This window comes from Panulirus ornatus, chromosome 64 (assembly GCF_036320965.1).
Source record: "Panulirus ornatus isolate Po-2019 chromosome 64, ASM3632096v1, whole genome shotgun sequence".
Lineage (NCBI taxonomy): Eukaryota > Metazoa > Arthropoda > Malacostraca > Decapoda > Palinuridae > Panulirus > Panulirus ornatus.
Genome location: NC_092287.1, coordinates 10,415,297 through 10,434,040, shown reverse-complemented (window position 1 = coordinate 10,434,040; position 18,744 = coordinate 10,415,297). Strand labels below are relative to the sequence as shown.

Here is an 18,744-nt window from a genome sequence, read left to right as displayed (position 1 = left end):
TTTCACTTAGAGCGAAAACATCTAGGTTCCTTTCATCAAACATACTACCTATCTCTCCTTTTTTCTCCTCTTAGTTACATCCACACACATTTAGACACCCCAATCTGAACCTTCGAGGAGGAAGAGCAATCCCCGCATGACTCCTTCTGTTTCCCGTTTTCGGAAGTTGAAATACAAGGAGGGTAGTTTTTCTATCCCCCTGCTAACATCCCCTTTAGTCGCCTCCTACGCCACGCGGGGAATGCGTGGAAAGTATTATTTCTCCCCTATCCCCAGGGATATATATATATATATATATATATATATATATATATATATATATATATATATATATATATACATATATATATATATATATATATATATATATATATATATATATATATATATATATATATATATATATATATATATAATTATATATGAAGACTACAGAGGGAATTTCTTATGATATATTAGCTTAGAACGACCAGATATGTTAAACAGGATCGAGACGAGGTAAAGCCACTTTGATGATCAGAAACGAACCTGCTTCCAATTTGAGACACGTAATGTCAACACTGAAGATATAAAGATATAGAAATTATAACAACATATGAAGATAGAGATTATAACAATATATAAAGATACAGAAATTATAATAACATATAAAGATACAGAGACCATAACAATATATAAAGATACAGAGATCATAACAATATATAAAGATACAGAAATTATAATAACACATAAAGATACAGAAATTATAACAACATATAAAGATACAGAGATTATAATAATATATAAAGATACAGAGATCATAACATTATATAAAGATACAGAATTATAATAACATAAAGATACAGAAAATATAATAACATATAAAGATACAGAGATTATGATAATATATAAAGATACAGAGATAATGATAACATATAAAGATACATAAATCATAATAACATATAAAGATACAGAGATAATAATAAGATATAAAGATACAGAAATTATAATAACATATAAAGATACAGAAATTATAACAACATATAAAGATACAGAGATTATAATAATATATAAAGATACAGAGATAATGATAACATATAAAGATACATAAATCATAATAATATATAAAGATACAGAGATAATAATAAGATATAAAGATACATAAATCATAATAACATATAAAGATACAGATAATAATAAGATATAAAGATACAGAAATTATAATAACATATAAAGATACAGACATAATAATAACATATAGAGAAGTTAGGTTATATTCATGGCGAACGCTTGGAAGGTAATTTATGTAAATATGCGAAGTTTGATTACCACGAACACTTGAACAAAAAGCAGATAATGTCAATGAATACAATAGGGAAAAAGTCATCATCCTAACCAACATGATAGAAGTATAGTTCAGTGAAATACTGAATTGAGAAGCAGATTTGAAATTATCCGGAAGCGGCAGATGAAACCAACACAGAACCGTGCAGTAATATATGTGCGTTATGTGTGTACATATATATATATATATATATATATATATATATATATATATATATATATATATATATATATATATATACATATATATATATATATATATATATATATGTGTGTAGTGTGTGTGTTAGGTAGTGAACGGATTTTTCTTCGTATGCTTCCTGGCGCTACCTCTCTAACGTGGGAGACGATCAAGTATAGTAAAATTAAGAAATGAAAATGTATATATATATATATATATATATATATATATATATATATATATATATATATATATATATATATATACATATATATATATATATATATATATATATACATATCTTTCTTTCTTTCATACTATTCGCTATTTCCCGCATTAGCGAGGTAGCGTTAAGAACAGAGGACTGGGCCTTTGAGGGAATATCCTCACCTGGCCCCCTTCTCTGTTCCTTTTTTTGGAAAATTAAAAAAAAAAAAAAATTAGAGGGGAGGACTTCCAGCCACCCGCTCCCTTCCCTTTTAGTCGCCTTCTACGACACGCAGGGAATACGTGGGAAGTATTCTTTCTCCCCTATCCCCAGGGATAACATATATATATATATATATATATATATATATATATATATATATATATATATATATATATATATATATATATATATTCGTTAATAAACTGGAAGGAGAGCAGATAATGATTGTAAGCGTTGTTAGCGTACCAATCGTAAATACGATACACTTAGTATCACAGATACTACCAGATTATCCAACTGTCTATCTATCTATCCTGGTGACGGCAGTCGGTCCACAGTCAACCCAGCTGTTCATCCACCTTTAGGGTGTTGGTCGATAAAATGGGGAGGGGGGGGGGGGGTACCTGGCTTAGGATAGGGTATGTATACTTTGGGGGGAGAGAGAGAGAGAGAGAGAGAGAGAGAGAGAGAGAGAGCGTTAATGAGATGGCTTTAATTAACGCATTTATTTACACCATCCCGTCTCAGCTAACATTAAGAACAACTGAGATGACATCACCAAAGGCCCAGCCAGGATATATAAACACAGAAGGCGGAACGAATGTCAAAGTTCTGGAATTCCCCTGAGATATGAAAGTAGAACTCCAAGAGCATAATTATAAGATGGGCTCTATTGAGTCAAGTCATGGATGGTATGATAATGAGACTCTCCACGACGAGAGAGAGAAAAGAGAGAGAGAGAGAGAGAGAGAGAGAGAGAGAGAGAGAGAGAGAGAGAGAGAGAGAGAGAGAGAGAGAGAGAATGTGAAACACGATGGAAATAATCACAGTGTACACATGAGAAAGAAAACTGGCCATGGCTGTGGCTTATGGTGACCAGCGAGAAATGCGTGGAGCATGATGACTAGCTACCATAAGAAACTGGCTGAGAGGACTAGAATTTGGAGGGACGATAATAATGATCATCATACGCTTCTCTGAATGAAAAGCTTCTCTTAATGAAGAAAGAGAGGGAGAGAGATCAAGTCTGCAATAATGCTATGGAAGACACCACATAAATGTTAGATGTAAGAACACCACATAAACATTAGATATACGAACACCACATAAACGTTAGATATACGAACACCACATAAACATTAGATATACAAACACCACATAAACATTAGATACACGAACACCACATAAACATTAGATATACGAACACCACATAAACATTAGATATACGAACACCACATTAACATTAGATATACGAACACCACATAAATATTAGATATACGAACACCACATAAACATTAGATATACGAACACCACATAAACATTAGATATACGAACACCACATAAACATTAGATATACGAACACCACATAAATGTTAGATATACAAAGGTCCAGAGCTTAAGATGGAGATACTATTTTTTGTGCCAACGGTTGGTGTTTTTGGGTTATCCAGGGTCGAGTTTGTATACGTATACTCGAATCCTGGTCCTGGTAGCTGATCCACAGATAACCCAGTGAGCGGGTTAGAAAGAATGACCTGTTAGCGAGGTGGCGCAAGGAAACAGGACGAAAGAATGGCCCAACCCACCCACATACACATGTATATACATACACGTCCACACACGCAAATATACATACCTATACATCTCAACGTATACATATATATACACACACAGATATATACATATACACACATGTACATAATGCATACTGTCTGCCTTTATTCATTTCCGTCGCCACCCCGCCACACATGAAATGACAACCCCCTCCTTCCGCAAGTGCGCGAGGTAGCGTTAGGAAAAGACAACAAAGGCCCCATTCGCTCACACTCAGTCTCTAGCGGTCATGTATAATGCACCGAAACCACAGCTCCCTTTCCACATCCAGGTCCCACAGAACTTTCCATGATTTACCCCAGACGCTTCACATGCCCTGGTTCAATCCATTAACAGTACGTCGACCCCGGTATACCACATCGTTCCAATTCACTATATTCCTTGCCCGCCTTTCATCCTCATGCATGTTCAGGCCCCGATCACTCAAAATCTTTTTCACTCCATCTTTCCACCTCCAATTTGGTCTCCCACTTCTCCTCGTTCCCTCCACCTCTGACACATATATCCTCTTTGTCAATCTCTCCTCACTCATTCTCTCCATGCGACCAAACCACTTCAAAACACCCTCTTCTGCTATCTCAACCACATTCTTTTTATTACCACACATCTCTCTTACCCTTTCATTACTTACTGAATCAAACTACCTCACACCACATACTGTCCTCAAACATCTCATTTCCAGCACATCCACCGTCCTCCGCACAACTCTATCTATAGCCCACGCCTCGCAACCATATAACATTGTTGGAACCACTATTCCTTCAAACATACCCATTTTTGCTTTCCAAGATAACGTTCTCGACTTCCACACATTTTTCAACGCTCCCAGAACTTTCGCCCCCTCCCCTACCCTATGATTCACTTCCGCTTCCATGGTTCCATCCGCTGCCAAATCCACTCCCAGATATCTAAAACACTTCACTTCCTCCAGTTTTTCTCCATTCAAACTTACCTCCCAAATGACTTGTCTCTCAACCCTACCGTACCTAATATGTATATTCATACATAATCGCCATTTCCCGCGTTCGCAAGGCAGCTTTAAGGACAGAGGACTGAGCCTATGAGGAAAAATGCTCACTTGGCCCTCTTCACTGTTCCTTCTTTTGGAAAAGTCAAAACAAAAGGGGAGGATTTCCAACCCGTCGCTCTCATATGTGATAGCCTCGATTAGGGCATTTAGTGACCCGTGCACGTCTCTCAGCAAACGTAGAAAAGCGAAATAAGACCCGTGCATGGCACAAGTGCAGCAACATTTAAAAGAAACCTCGACCGATGGTCAAAAACAACTCCAGACGAACCCCGGGATTGGCAGATGTGTGAAGTGTGTGGCGAGCCAGAACACCCAGCAATGTCAGACAAATTGTACACAGACTAACCCCCTGCGATATTGGCAAACTCTCTCTCTCTCTCTCTCTCTATCTCTCTCTCTCTCTCTCTCTCTCTCTCTCTCTCTCTCTCTCTCCTAACCCACACATGCGAAAAGAGAGACAAAAAAAAGAAGACGCCGTTTTCTATTCTCACCCCTAGCCATCCTATTCGTAACATTCTTTTCTTTTTTTTTTGTCACTTAGCATCAGTAAAGTATTCAGTATGAGTCAGCGTGCATAAGTAGAGTATTTAGCGTTAGTTAGTTTAAATCAGTAAAGTAGTTAGTCCAGGTATACATCAGTAAAATACCTAGAGTTAGTGTACATCAGTAAAGTGTTAGTACGAATTTACATCTGTATTTTGTCTTAGTTTACATAAAAAAGTTATTGTAATAGACAGTTTACGTGTATATCAGTAAAGTATGTAGCGTTAGACAGTTTACATCAGTAAAGTATGCAGCATTAGAAAGTTTACCTCAGTAAAGTATGTAGCATCAGACAGTTTACATCAGTAAAGTATGTAGCATTAGACAGTTTACCTCAGTAAAGTATGTAGCATTAGACAGTTTACATCAGTAAAGTATGTAGCATTAGACAGTTTACCTCAGTAAAGTATGTAGCATTAGACAGTTTACATCAGTAAAGTATGCAGCATTAGACAGTTTACATCAGTAAAGTATGCAGCATTAGACAGTTTACATCAGTAAAGTATGTAGCATTAGACAGTTTACATCAGTAAAGTATGCAGCATTAGACAGTTTACATCAGTAAAGTATGTAGCATTAGACAGTTTACATCAGTAAAGTATGCAGCATTAGACAGTTTACATCAGTAAAGAATAAAACCCATTCTGTGCGAGTCCCAAAATCGTTCGTTTTATTTCCATTTCAATTAACACGCCAAAATTGCTATTGGAATTCTATCGTGCCTTTATTTATATGAAATATCGTCCTCTCACAGCCCTATAAAATCTTTTTTTTTTTTTTAACTTACGCAAACAAAAAAAAAACCAGGAATATTGTTTACGATATCTCTATTTTTTTTTTTTTTTGGATTTAAAGTTAAATCTTTTATTTTTTACACAGGTTATTTTACCGACAATAACCGCAGGGAGGAACTCCATTAGCTTTATATGATTATTTTCATTCATAACCGTTCCTTTAGCTTTTACTATGACCATTAAGGCTCGAAATGTTACCACTGGGGAGAGAAAAAAAACAAAAAACAAATCCCCCGAGGCGGTGAAAGGCCATTAGTAATGACGGAAACTTATGACGAAAGACACGATGAGATTTATAACGCCAAACTGGCAACCTAGCTAGGGGAGGCCAGTGACTAAGGATGGAAACTCATGAATAAAGTCACGCTCAGATTTATAACGTGGCACTTGGCAACCGAGGCCATAAAGTGCCGTCAGGTAGGGTCGATATTTCTGTAAACTTTCCAACTGTGGCTATGAGCCAATCAGCCGTGAGGGCTTTGTTGTTGTGCAAATTACCCTCTCCCCCAACCACCCTTCTCTAGGAACGCATCTATTGTCAGCCATTCTCAGCCAGTGGCTCCTATTATCTCTGTATTTATCAGCTATCAGTCTCCTCGGCTCTATTATCTATCAGTCTCCTCGTCTTTATTATGTGTTATTTATCGGTCTCCTCGTCTTTATTATGTGTTATTTATCGGTCTCCTCGTCTTTATTATGTGTTGTCTATCAGTCTCCTCGTCTTTATTGTGTTATCTATCAGTCTCCTCGTCTTTACTGTGTTATCTATCAGTCTCCTCGTCTTTATTATGTGTTATCTATCAGTCTCCTCGTCTTTATTGTGTTATCTATCAGTCCCCTCGTCTTTACTGTGTTATCTATCAGTCTCCTCGTCTTTATTGTGCTATCTATCAGTCTCCTCGTCTTTACTGTGTTATCTAACAGTCTCCTCGTCTTTACTGTGTTATCTATCAGTCCCCTCGTCTTTAATGTGTTATCTATCAGTCCCCTCGTCTTTACTGTGTTATCTATCAGTCTCCTCGTCTTTACTGTGTTATCTATCAGTCTCCTCGTCTTTACTGTGTTATCTATCAGTCTCCTCGTCTTTACTGTGTTATCTATCAGTCTCCTCGTCTTTACTGTGTTATCTATCAGTCTCCTCGTCTTTACTGTGTTATCTATCAGTCACCTCGTCTTTACTGTGTTATTTATCGGTCTCCTCGTCTTTACTGTGTTATCTGTCAGTCCCCTCGTCTTTACTGTGTTATCTATCCGGCTCCTCGTCTTTACTGTGTTATCTATCAGTCTCCTCGTCTTTACTGTGTTATCTATCAGTCTCCTCGTCTTTACTATGTTATCTAAACTTGACTTATCTATTTCAACTCCACTCGGTCTTTCCCACGTCTTTCTCATCTCTCCTTTACCCTCTCCCTCCCTCCCTAGAACGCATCGTCTACCACGAAAGGCTGAGAGAACTACAGCTACATAGCCTACAGCTACATAGCCTACAGCTACATAGCCTACAGCTACATAGCCTACAGATACATAACCTACAGCTACATAGCATACAGCTGCATAACCTACAGCTACATAGCTTACAGCTACATAGCCTACAGCTACAGAGCCTACAGCTACATAGCCTACAGCTACATAGCCTACAGCTACATAACCTACAGCTACATAGCATACAGCTACATAACCTACAGCTACATAGCTTACAGCTACATAGTCTACAGCTACAGAGCCTACAGCTACATAGCCTACAGCTACATAGCCTACAGCTACATAGTCTACAGCTACATAGCCTACAGCTACATAGCCTACAGCCACAGAGCCTACAGCTACATAGCCTACAGCTACAGAGCCTACAGCTACATAACCTACAGCTACATAAGCTACAGCTACATAGTCTACAGCTACATAGCCTACAGCTACATAGCCTACAGCTACATAACCTACAGCTACATAGCCTACAGCTACATAGCCTACAGCTACATAACCTACAGCTACATAGCATACAGCTACATAACCTACAGCTACATAGCCTACAGTTACATAGCCTACAGCTACATAACCTACAGCTACATAGCCTACAGCTACATAGCCTACAGCTACATAGCCTACAGCTACAGAGCCTACAGCTACATAGCCTACAGCTACAGAGCCTACAAACAAGAAGAGGAAGTTATGTGATCATGTACGCGACAGCAACAAAATGGAAGATACGACAGAATAACAGGGTTAAGCCCGACAGCCTCCAAGCACACTGTACGACACACACACACACACACACACACACACACACACACACACACACACACACACACACACACACACACACTGCCCAGCCTGGCCCGTACTACCACGAGTAATAAGCAACAGGCATGGAACAAGTAAGGAAACATTTAAAAGAAAACTTTGACATAGGGTCGAAGACAGTCCCAGGTGCGGCAGTTGTGAGAGAGGAATGGTCTTTATATGGTCCCTTTCACACACACACACACACACACGACACACACACACACACACACACACGACACACACACACACACACACACACACACACACGACACACACACGACACACACACGACACACACACACACACACACGACACACAGGTGTTGACCGACCGACGCATTTCTTCATGACTGCCAATACACCTCGAGGGGAATGCAGGCATCGCTCTCGTGTGTGTGTGTGTGTGTGTCGTGTGTGTGTCGTGTGTGTGTGTGTGTGTGTGTGTGTCGTGTGTGTGTGTGTGTGTCGTGTGTGTGTCGTGTGTGTGTGTGTGTGTGTGTGTCGTGTGTGTGTGTGTCGTGTGTGTCGTGTGTCGTGTGTGTGTGTCGTGTGTGTGTGTGTGTCGTGTGTGTGTATGTGTGTGTGTGTGTGTGTGTGTCGTGTGTGTGTCGTGTGTGTGTGTGTGTGTGTGTGTGTCGTGTGTGTGTCGTGTGTGTGTGTGTGTGTGTGTGTGTGTGTGTGTGTGTGTGTGTGTGTGTGTGTGTGTGTGTGTGTGTGTGTGTGTGTGTGTGTGTGTGTGTGTGTGTCGTGTGTGTGTGTGTGTGTGTGTGTGTGTGTGTGTGTCGTGTGTGTGTGTGTGTGTGTGTGTGTGTGTGTGTGTGTGTCGTGTGTGTGTGTGTGTCGTGTGTGTGTGTCGTGTGTGTGTGTATGTGTGTGTGTGTGTGTGTGTGTGTGTCGTGTGTGTGTGTGTCGTGTGTGTGTGTGTGTGTGTGTGTGTGTGGGTGTGTCGTGTGTGTGTGTGTGTGTGTGTGTGTGTGTGTGTGTGTGTGTGTGGGTGTGTAGTGTGTGTGTGTGTGTGTGTGTGTGTGTGTGTGTGTGTGTCGTGTGTGTGTGTCGTGTGTGTGTGTGTGTGTGTGTGTGTGTGTGTCGTGTGTGTGTGTGTGTGTGTGTGTGTGTCGTGTGTGTGTGTGTCGTGTGTGTGTGTGTGTGTGTGTGTGTGTGTGTGTGTGTGTGTGTGTGTGTGTGTGTGTGTGTGTGTGTGTGTGTGTGTGTGTGTGTGTGTGTGTGTGGTGTGTGTGTGTGTGTGTGTGTGTGTGTGGGTGTGTGTGGGTGTGTCGTGTGTGTGTGTCGTGTGTCGTGTGTGTGTGTGTGTGTGTGTGTGTGTGTGTGTCGTGGTGGTGGGGGGGGGGCTATATGGTATATAACTACGACCCGACGAGACTTGGGGGAACGACCAGCCTCCACGACCGCCGTGGTCGTACGACCACAGTGGGATGCGACGACCAGGCCTCCTGAGTTACGACGCCCCCTGGGGTGAGGAGGAGTGAGGAGGAGGAGGAGGAGTGAGGGACGGGGAGGAGGAGTGAGGGAGGAGGAGGAGGAGGAGGAGGAGGAGGAGTGAGGGAGGAGTGAGGGAGGAGGAGGGGGAGGAGGAGGAGGAGGAGGAGGAGGAGGAGGAGGAGGAGTGAGGGAGGGGGAGGAGTGAGGGAGGGGTGAGGAGGAGGAGGAGGAGGAGGAGGAGGAGGAGGAGGAGGAGGAGGAGTGAGGGAGGGGTGAGGGAGGAGGAGGAGGAGGAGGAGGAGTGAGGGAGGAGGAGTGAGGGAGGAGGAGGAGTGAGGGAGGGGGAGGAGGAGGAGGAGGAGGAGGAGGAGGAGGAGGAGGAGGAGTGAGGGGGGAGGAGGAGGAGGAGTGAGGGAGGAGGAGGAGGAGACCGACTCTGGCTTCGCAGTCACAACCATGAGGTTATGAGGGGTCACAACCATGAGGTTATGAGGGGTCACAACCATGAGGTTATGAGGGGTCACAACCATGAGGTTATGAGGGGTCACAACCATGAGGTTATGAGGGGTCACAACCATGAGGTTATGAGGGGTCACAACCATGAGGTTATGAGGGGTCACAACCATGAGGTTATGAGGGGTCACAACCATGAGGTTATGAGGGGTCACAACCATGAGGTTATGGTTTATGAGGTCATGAAGTTAGATTATGAGGGCGGGAGGCCACACCACACCACCACCACCACCGGGCTCTCTCAACTTTAACGTTATCTCCTTGAGGACGACATGTGAGCCTTGAGGACGACATGTGAGCCTTGAGGACGACAGTGCGAGCCTTGAGGACGACATGTGAGCCTTGAGGACGACAGTGCGAACCTTGAGGACGACAGTGCGAGCCTTGAGGACGACATGTGAGTCTTGAGGACGACAGTGCGAGCCTTGAGGACGACAGTGCGAGCCTTGAGGACGACAGTGTGAGCCTTGAGGACGACAGTGCGAGCCTTGAGGACGACATGTGAGCCTTGAGGACGACAGTGCGAGCCTTGAGGACGACATGTGAGCCTTGAGGATGAAAGTGCGAGCCTTGAGGACGACAGTGCGAGCCTTGAGGACGACATGTGAGCCTTGAGGACGACAGTGCGAGCCTTGAGGACGACAGTGCGAGCCTTGAGGACGACATGTGAGCCTTGAGGATGACAGTGCGAGCCTTGAGGACGACAGTGTGAGCCTTGAGGACGACAGTGCGAGCCTTGAGGACGACATGTGAGCCTTGAGGACGACAGTGCAAGCCTTGAGGACGACAGTGTGAGCCTTGAGGACGACAGTGCGAGCGTTGAGGACGACAGTGCGAGCGTTGAGGACGACAGTGCGAACCTTGAGGACGACAGTGCGAGCCTTGAGGACGACATGTGAGCCTTGAGGACGACAGTGCGAGCCTTGAGGACGACATGTGAGCCTTGAGGATGACAGTGCGAGCCTTGAGGACGACAGTGCGAGCCTTGAGGACGACATGTGAGCCTTGAGGACGACAGTGCGAGCCTTGAGGACGACAGTGCGAGCCTTGAGGACGACATGTGAGCCTTGAGGATGACAGTGCGAGCCTTGAGGACGACAGTGCGAGCCTTGAGGACGACAGTGTCAGCCTTGAGGACGACAGTGTGAGCTTTGAGGACGACGTAGTGAGCCTTGAGGACGACGGTGTGAGCCTTGAGGACGACAGTGCGAGCCTTGAGGACGACAGTGCGAGCCTTAAGGACGACAGTGCGAGCATAGAGGACGAGTGTTAGCCTTGAAGATGACAGTATGAGCCTTGAGGACGACAGTGTGTGCCTTGAGGACGACAGTGTGAGCCTTGAGGACATCGGTGCGAAACTTAAAGACAATGGTACGAACCTTGAACACGACGGGTGTGAACCTTGACCATGAAGGGGTGGACCTTGAGCGCAACCCTTGGATGTGAAGGCCGGCCTTAGAGCTGACACTTAAGGGCAGAATGAAATACCAGAGTGCTTAACATACGCCGAGGTTCATTCCGCTGTGTTCAAGGGTCGCACTGTCGTACCGCAGGGTTGTACCGTCGTACTCATGGGTCGTACCGTCGTGCTTATGGGTCGTACCGTCGTACTCATGGGTCGTACCGTCGTGCTCATGGGTTGTACCGTCGTACTCATGGGTCGTACCGTCGTGCTCATGGGTCGTACCGTCGTACTAATGGGTCGCACCGTCGTACTCATGGGTTGCACCGTCGTACTCATGGGTTGCACCGTCGTACTCATGGGTTGTACCGTCGTGCTCATGGGTCGTACCGTCGTACTCATGGGTTATACCGTCGGACTCATGGGTTGTACCGTCGTGCTTATGGGTCGTACCGTCGTACTCATGGGTTGTACCGTCGTGCTCATGGGTCGTACCGTCGTGCTCATGGGTCGTACCGTCGTACTCATGGGTCGTACCGTCGTGCTTATGGGTCGTACCGTCGTACTCATGGGTCTTACCGTCGTACTCATGGGTCGTACCGTCGTGCTCATGGGTCGTACCGTCGTACTCATGGGTCGTACCGTCGTACTCATGGGTCGTACCGTCGTGCTTACGGGTCGTACCGTCGTGCTCATGGGTCGTACCGTCGTACTCATGGATCGTACCGTCGTGCTCATGGGTCGTACCGTCGTACTCATGGGTTGCACCGTCGTACTCATGGGTTGTACCGTCGTGCTCATGGGTCGTACCGTCGTACTCATGGGTTGCACCGTCGTACTCATGGGTTGTACCGTCGTGCTCATGGGTCGTACCGTCGTACTCATGGGTCGTACCGTCGTACTCATGGGTTGTACCGTCGTGCTCATGGGTTGTACCGTCGTACTCATGGGTCGTACCGTCGTAGTCATGGGTTGTACCGTCGTACTCATGGGTTGTACCGTCGTGCTCATGGGTCGTACCGTCGTACTCATGGGTTGTACCGTCGTACTCATGGGTTGTACCGTCGTACTCATGGGTTGTACAGTCGTACTCATGGGTCGTACCGTCGTGCTCATGTTCGTACCGTCGTACTCATGGGTTGCACCGTCGTACTCATGGGTTGTACCGTCGTGCTCATGGGTCGTACCGTCGTACTCATGGGTCGTACCGTCGTACTCATGGGTTGTACCGTCGTGCTCATGGATCGTACCGTCGTGCTCATGGGTTGCACCGTCGTACTCATGGGTTGTACCGTCGTACTCATGGGTTGTACCGTCGTGCTCATGGGTCGTACCGTCGTACTCATGGGTTGTACCGTCGTACTCATGGGTTGTACCGTCGTACTCATGGGTTGTACAGTCGTACTCATGGGTCGTACCGTCGTGCTCATGGGTCGTACCGTCGTACTCATGGGTTGCACCGTCGTACTCATGGGTTGTACCGTCGTGCTCATGGGTCGTACCGTCGTACTCATGGGTCGTACCGTCGTACTCATGGGTTGTACCGTCGTGCTCATGGATCGTACCGTCGTGCTCATGGGTTGCACCGTCGTACTCATGGGTTGTACCGTCGTACTCATGGGTTGTACAGTCGCTCAAACACTTAAAAGACAGAAGAAGGTACTTAAGACCCTGATTATTCCTAAGTATATACTTATATGAGCCTCCACTACAAGCATACACCCGGCACCTACTTATAAGACTTACAATCATACTTCACACTATACACTTAACGTACAGTTCCAGCACACAAAGTATGATAATCTCTAAATATTATACTGTAATCATACAAATTAAAAAGTTTTATACCTAAGTCTTAATCTATGTTGTAATCATACGAATTAAAAAGTATTAGACCCAAGTCTTAATCTATGTTGTAATAATACAAATTAAAAAGTATAAGACCCAAGTCTTAATCTCTATTGTAATCATACAACTTAAAAAGTATTAGACCCAAGTCTTAATCTATGTTGTAATCATACAAATTAAAAAGTATTAGACCCAAGTCTTAATCTCTATTGTAATCATACAACTTAAAAAGTATTAGACCCAAGTCTTAATCTATGTTGTAATCATACAAATTAAAAAGTATTATACCTAAGTCTTGATCTATGTTGTAATCATACAACTTAAAAAGTATTAGACCCAAGTCTTAATCTCTATTGTAATCATACAACTTAAAAAGTATAAGACCCAAGTCTTAATCTATGTTGTAATCATACAACTTAAGAAGTATGAGACCCAAGTCTTAATCTATGTTGTAATCATACAACTTAAAAAGTATTAGACCCAAGTCTTAATCTATGTTGTAATCATACAACTTAAAAAGTATTAGACCCAAGTCTTAATCTATGTTGTAATCATACAACTTAAAAAGTATTATACCCAAGTCTTAATCTCTATTGTAATCATACAACTTAAAAAGTATTAGACCCAAGTCTTAATCTATATTGTAATCATACAACTTAAAAAGTATTATACCCAAGTTATAATCTACGTTGTAATCATACAACTTAAAAAGTATTAGACCCAAGTCTTAATCTCTATTGTAATCATACAACTTAAAAAGTATTAGACCCAAGTCTTAATCTATATTGTAATCATACAACTTAAAAAGTATTATACCCAAGTTATAATCTACGTTGTAATCATACAACTTAAAAAGTATTAGACCCAAGTCTTAATCTATGTTGTAATCATACAAATTAAAAAGTATTATACCCAAGTTATAATCTACGTTGTAATCATACAACTTAAAAAGTATTAGACCCAAGTCTTAATCTATATTGTAATCATACAACTTAAAAAGTATTATACCCAAGTCTTATAAACATATATCCCCAGTCTAATACTATACGAATAAATTTTTTATTTTCTATATTCTTTCTATATATATATCTTATCACGTGAAGCATCAGGGGTTTTTCGATAATATTACCCCAGACCCTCACAAAAAAATACTCGCTCAGGGGAGATGTGTTTTTTTTTTTCTCTTCTTATCTCCCCAATAAGTCAATGGGATTTAAATGGGAGTTGGGAGTTGGGAGGGTGTGGAGGGTGTGGGGGAATAGGGTGGGGTGGGAGAGAGAGAGAGAGAGAGAGAGAGAGAGAGAGAGAGAGAGAGAGAGAGAGAGAGAGAGAGAGAGTGATAAAGGTTAGAGAGTCATCCAAGGGTCGGTCTCCTGCTGGTCAAGGGCTGGTCTGGCATGTCTGCTAAGGGTTGGGTCAGCCCCGTGTCAGAGGTTGGTCACGCTCATGTCAAGGGTTGACTACCCTTAGGTGAGGGAGGTGGTCATACTCATGTCAAAGAGGGGGCTGGGTTACCTCATTTCAAGGGCAGACTACCCTCATGTTAAGGGCTGACTAACCTTATGTCAAGGGCTGTCTAACCTCATGTCAAGGGCAGACTACCCTCATGTTAAGGGCTGACTACCCTTATGTCAAGGGCTGGCTACCCTCATGTCAAGGGCAGACTACTCTCATGTTAAGGGCTGACTATCCTTATGTCAAGGGCTGGCTACCCTCATGTCAAGGGCAGACTACCCTCATGTCAAGGGCTGACTACCCTCATGTCAAGGCCAGACTACCCTCATGTCAAGGGCAGACTACCCTCATGTCAAGGGCTGACTACCCTTATGTCAAGAGCTTGCTATTCTCATATCAAGGGCTTGCTGTCCTCATGTCTAGAGCTGGCTACTCTCAAGTCAAGGGCTGGCTCCTCTCATGTCTAGGAAGAGCTACTCTCAAGTCAAGGGCAGCCTACCCTCATGTCAAGGGCTGACTATCCTCATATCAAGGGCTGACTACCCTCATGTCAAGGGCTGGCTAACCTCATGTCAAGGGCTTGCTATTCTCATGTCAAGGGCTGGCTACCCTCATATCAAGGGCTTGCTCTCCTCATTTCAAGGGCTGGCTACCCTCATGTCAAGGGCTGGCTACCCTCATGTCAAGGGCTTGCTCTCCTCATTTCAAGGGCTGACTACCCTCAGGTCAAGGGTGGGTTACTCTCATGTCAAGGGCTGGCTACCCTCATGTCAAGGGCTGGCTAACCTAATGTCAAGCTTGCTGTCATCATTTCAAGGGCTGGCTACCCTCATGTCAAGGGTTAGCTACCCTCATGTCAAGGGCTGGCTACCCTCATGTCAAGGGCTGGCTAACTTAATGTCAAGAGCTTGCTTGTCCTCATTTCAAGGCCTGGCCATCCTCATGTCAAGGGTTGGCTACCCTCATGTCAAGGGCTAGCTACCGTCATGTCTAGGGCTGGCTACCCTCATGTCAAGGGCTGGCTGCTCTCATGTCAAAGGCTGGCTACCCTCATGACAAGGGCATGATACTCTCATGTCAAGGGCTGGCTAACCTCATGTCAAGGGCTGGCTAACCTCATGTCAAGGGCTAGCTACTCTCATGTCAAGGGCTGGCTAACCTCATGTCAAGGGCTGGCTACCCTCATGTCAACGGTTGGCTACCCTCATGTCAATGGTTGTCCATTGCCAAACCAAACCTCAACCATCCCGGCCATTCCTCATGTCAAATGGCTGACATTCTCAAGCCTTCCTCATGTCAATGGTTAGCCACCTTTAACTGCACACTCATGTCAAAGGTTTGGTCACACTCATGTCAAGATTGATCCTATCCGTGTCAAGGGTTGGCCATACTCATGTCAAATTCTGGCCACCTTTACGACGAGAGCACGTGGATCCTCATGTCAATTGTTGGCTAGCCTCATATCAAGTTCTGATCAACCTCATGACAAGGGTTAGCTATTCTCATGTCAAGGAGCGACCATTCTCATGTCAAAGGCTCTCCAATATTTTATCAGACTTGTCATCCTCATGTCAAGGGCTGGCCACCCTCATGTCAAGGGACAGGTATCCTCATGTCAGGTTATAAACTAACCTCATGTCAAAGGCTGGCAGTCCCCATTTTCTATCAAATAGGATTTCGTGAGATTCAGTCACTACCTTCCCATTTTCTATCAAATAGGATGCCATGAGATTCAGTCACAACCTTCCCCATCTTCTATCAAATAGGATGCCATGAGATTCAGTCACTACCTTCCTCCATCTTCTATCAAATAGGATGTAGCGAGATTCAGTCACTACCTCCCCATCTTCTATCAAATAGGATGTCGTGAGATTCAGTCACTACCTCCCCATTTTCTATCAAATAGGATGTCGTGAGATTCAGTCACAACCTCCCCCCATCTTCTATCAAAAAAGGTGTAGCGAGATTCAGTCACAACCTCCCCATCTTCTATCAAATACGATGTAGCGAGATTCAGTCACTACATCCACATCTTCTATCAAATACGATGTAGCGAGATTCAGTCACAACCTCCCCCCATCTTCTATCAAAAAAGGTGTAGCGAGATTCAGTCACAACCTCCCCATCTTCTATCAAATACGATGTAGCGAGATTCAGTCACTACATCCACATCTTCTATCAAATAGGACGCCGTGAGATTCAGTCACGAACTCCCCATTTTCTATCAAATAAGATGTAGCAAGATTCAGTCACAACTTCCCATCTTCTATCGAATAGGATGCCATGAGATTCAGTCACTACCTCACCATCTTCTATCAAACAGGATGCCATGAGATTCAGTCACAACCTTCCCCCATCTTCTATCAAAAAAGGTGTAGCGAGATTCAGTCACAACCTTCCCCCATCTTTTATCAAATAGGATGTCGTGAGATTCAGTCACAACCTTCCCCCATCTTCTATCAAAAAAGGTGTAGCGAGATTCAGTCACCACCTCCCCCCATCTCTCTCCCATCCTCTGTCTGTACAGAAAAAGAAAGTCTATTTTCCTTTGGAGAGTAGTCAACAACAGGGACGAAAGGGGGTGAAGAGGGAGTCCCGAAAAAAAAAAATATTAATGCTATCGGGCATTGCGCCATTTCTCTTTGAGTGAGTGACGCAACATATTCCAGGGTGGGTGAGGGGTTGGGGTTTGGGTGAGGGGTTGGGGTTTGGGTGAGGGGTTGGGGTTCACACAAAGAAAATGGGTTTGAAATAACCCCCCCATCACACAGCTGGAAACTTCAACACATTACTGTGGTGTGTTTGTGTGTTTCTCATGACTTCGGTGTTCCTGTGGTCTTTGCAATCTCTCTCTCTCTCTCTCTCTCTCTCTCTCTCTCTCTCTCTCTCTCTCTCTCTCTCTCTCTCTCTCATTCCACAGGCACGGATCTACGTCACATTCTGGTGTTCGAGGTACGTGGACCTGTACGTACGGTACAGTCCCGATAGTACAAGTGGATAGTGAAGATTCAGGAGAAATGATACTGATTCGAATCAAAGACTCACGACTTGACTGCATCTAGATGTGATTCATATGAGACTTTTCAAAGCTTCGCATGAATCATAGGGAAATTCATGAACGAATCATTGTTGACAGTCGGTTGAAATGTAAATGTTAAGATAGGAAACAACGAGAGTCATATCAAATTTTAAGAAGATCCGAATGAAACAAATCACCAAGGTCGATATGTGATGTTTCGAACCCTTTTCGAACCCGTTTCAAATGTGATGATGATATGAATGAAGGAACGAACAACGAGACGAAACGCTTCAAATGAGACACTAACACAATTCTAAATAATGAATAATGATGAATTACGCCTCGTAAAAGCAATTGCCAGTGTCTGTAAATTGTAAAAACTTCCCCAAAATTAGCAAAATGGTTTGACTTATTTACATAACTTTGCTTCTTGCTCAATCTTGCATATTTACATTTAACATACTCTATAATCCTTTCTTGGACAATTTTCTCTCTTACATGTCTTGTTTCTCATTTACTTTTTTACTTACTTTTATAGCTGAGACGACACAATACACACACACACACACACACATATATATATATATATATATATATATATATATATATATATATATATATATATATATATATATATATATATATTTCTTTTTTTTTTCAAACTATTCGCCATTTCCCGCGTTAGCGAGGTAGCGTTAAGAACAGAGGACTGGGCCTTTTTTGGAATATCCTCACCTGGCCCCCTCTGTTCCTTCTTTTGGAAAATTAAAAAAAAAAAACGAGAGGGGAGGATTTCCAGCCCCCCGCTCCCTCCCCTTTTAGTCGCCTTCTACGACACGCAGGGAATACGTGGGAAGTATTCTTAATCCCCTA

The 18,744-nt window shown here is 43.5% G+C and overlaps 1 protein-coding gene across 1 annotated transcript in view; it reads right to left on the bottom strand.

Annotated features, from left to right (window-relative positions):
* LOC139746157 (neurotrimin-like) overlaps window positions 1–18,744 on the bottom strand; it is a 201,338-nt gene that overhangs the window by 143,629 nt on the left and 38,965 nt on the right. The window lies entirely within an intron of this gene.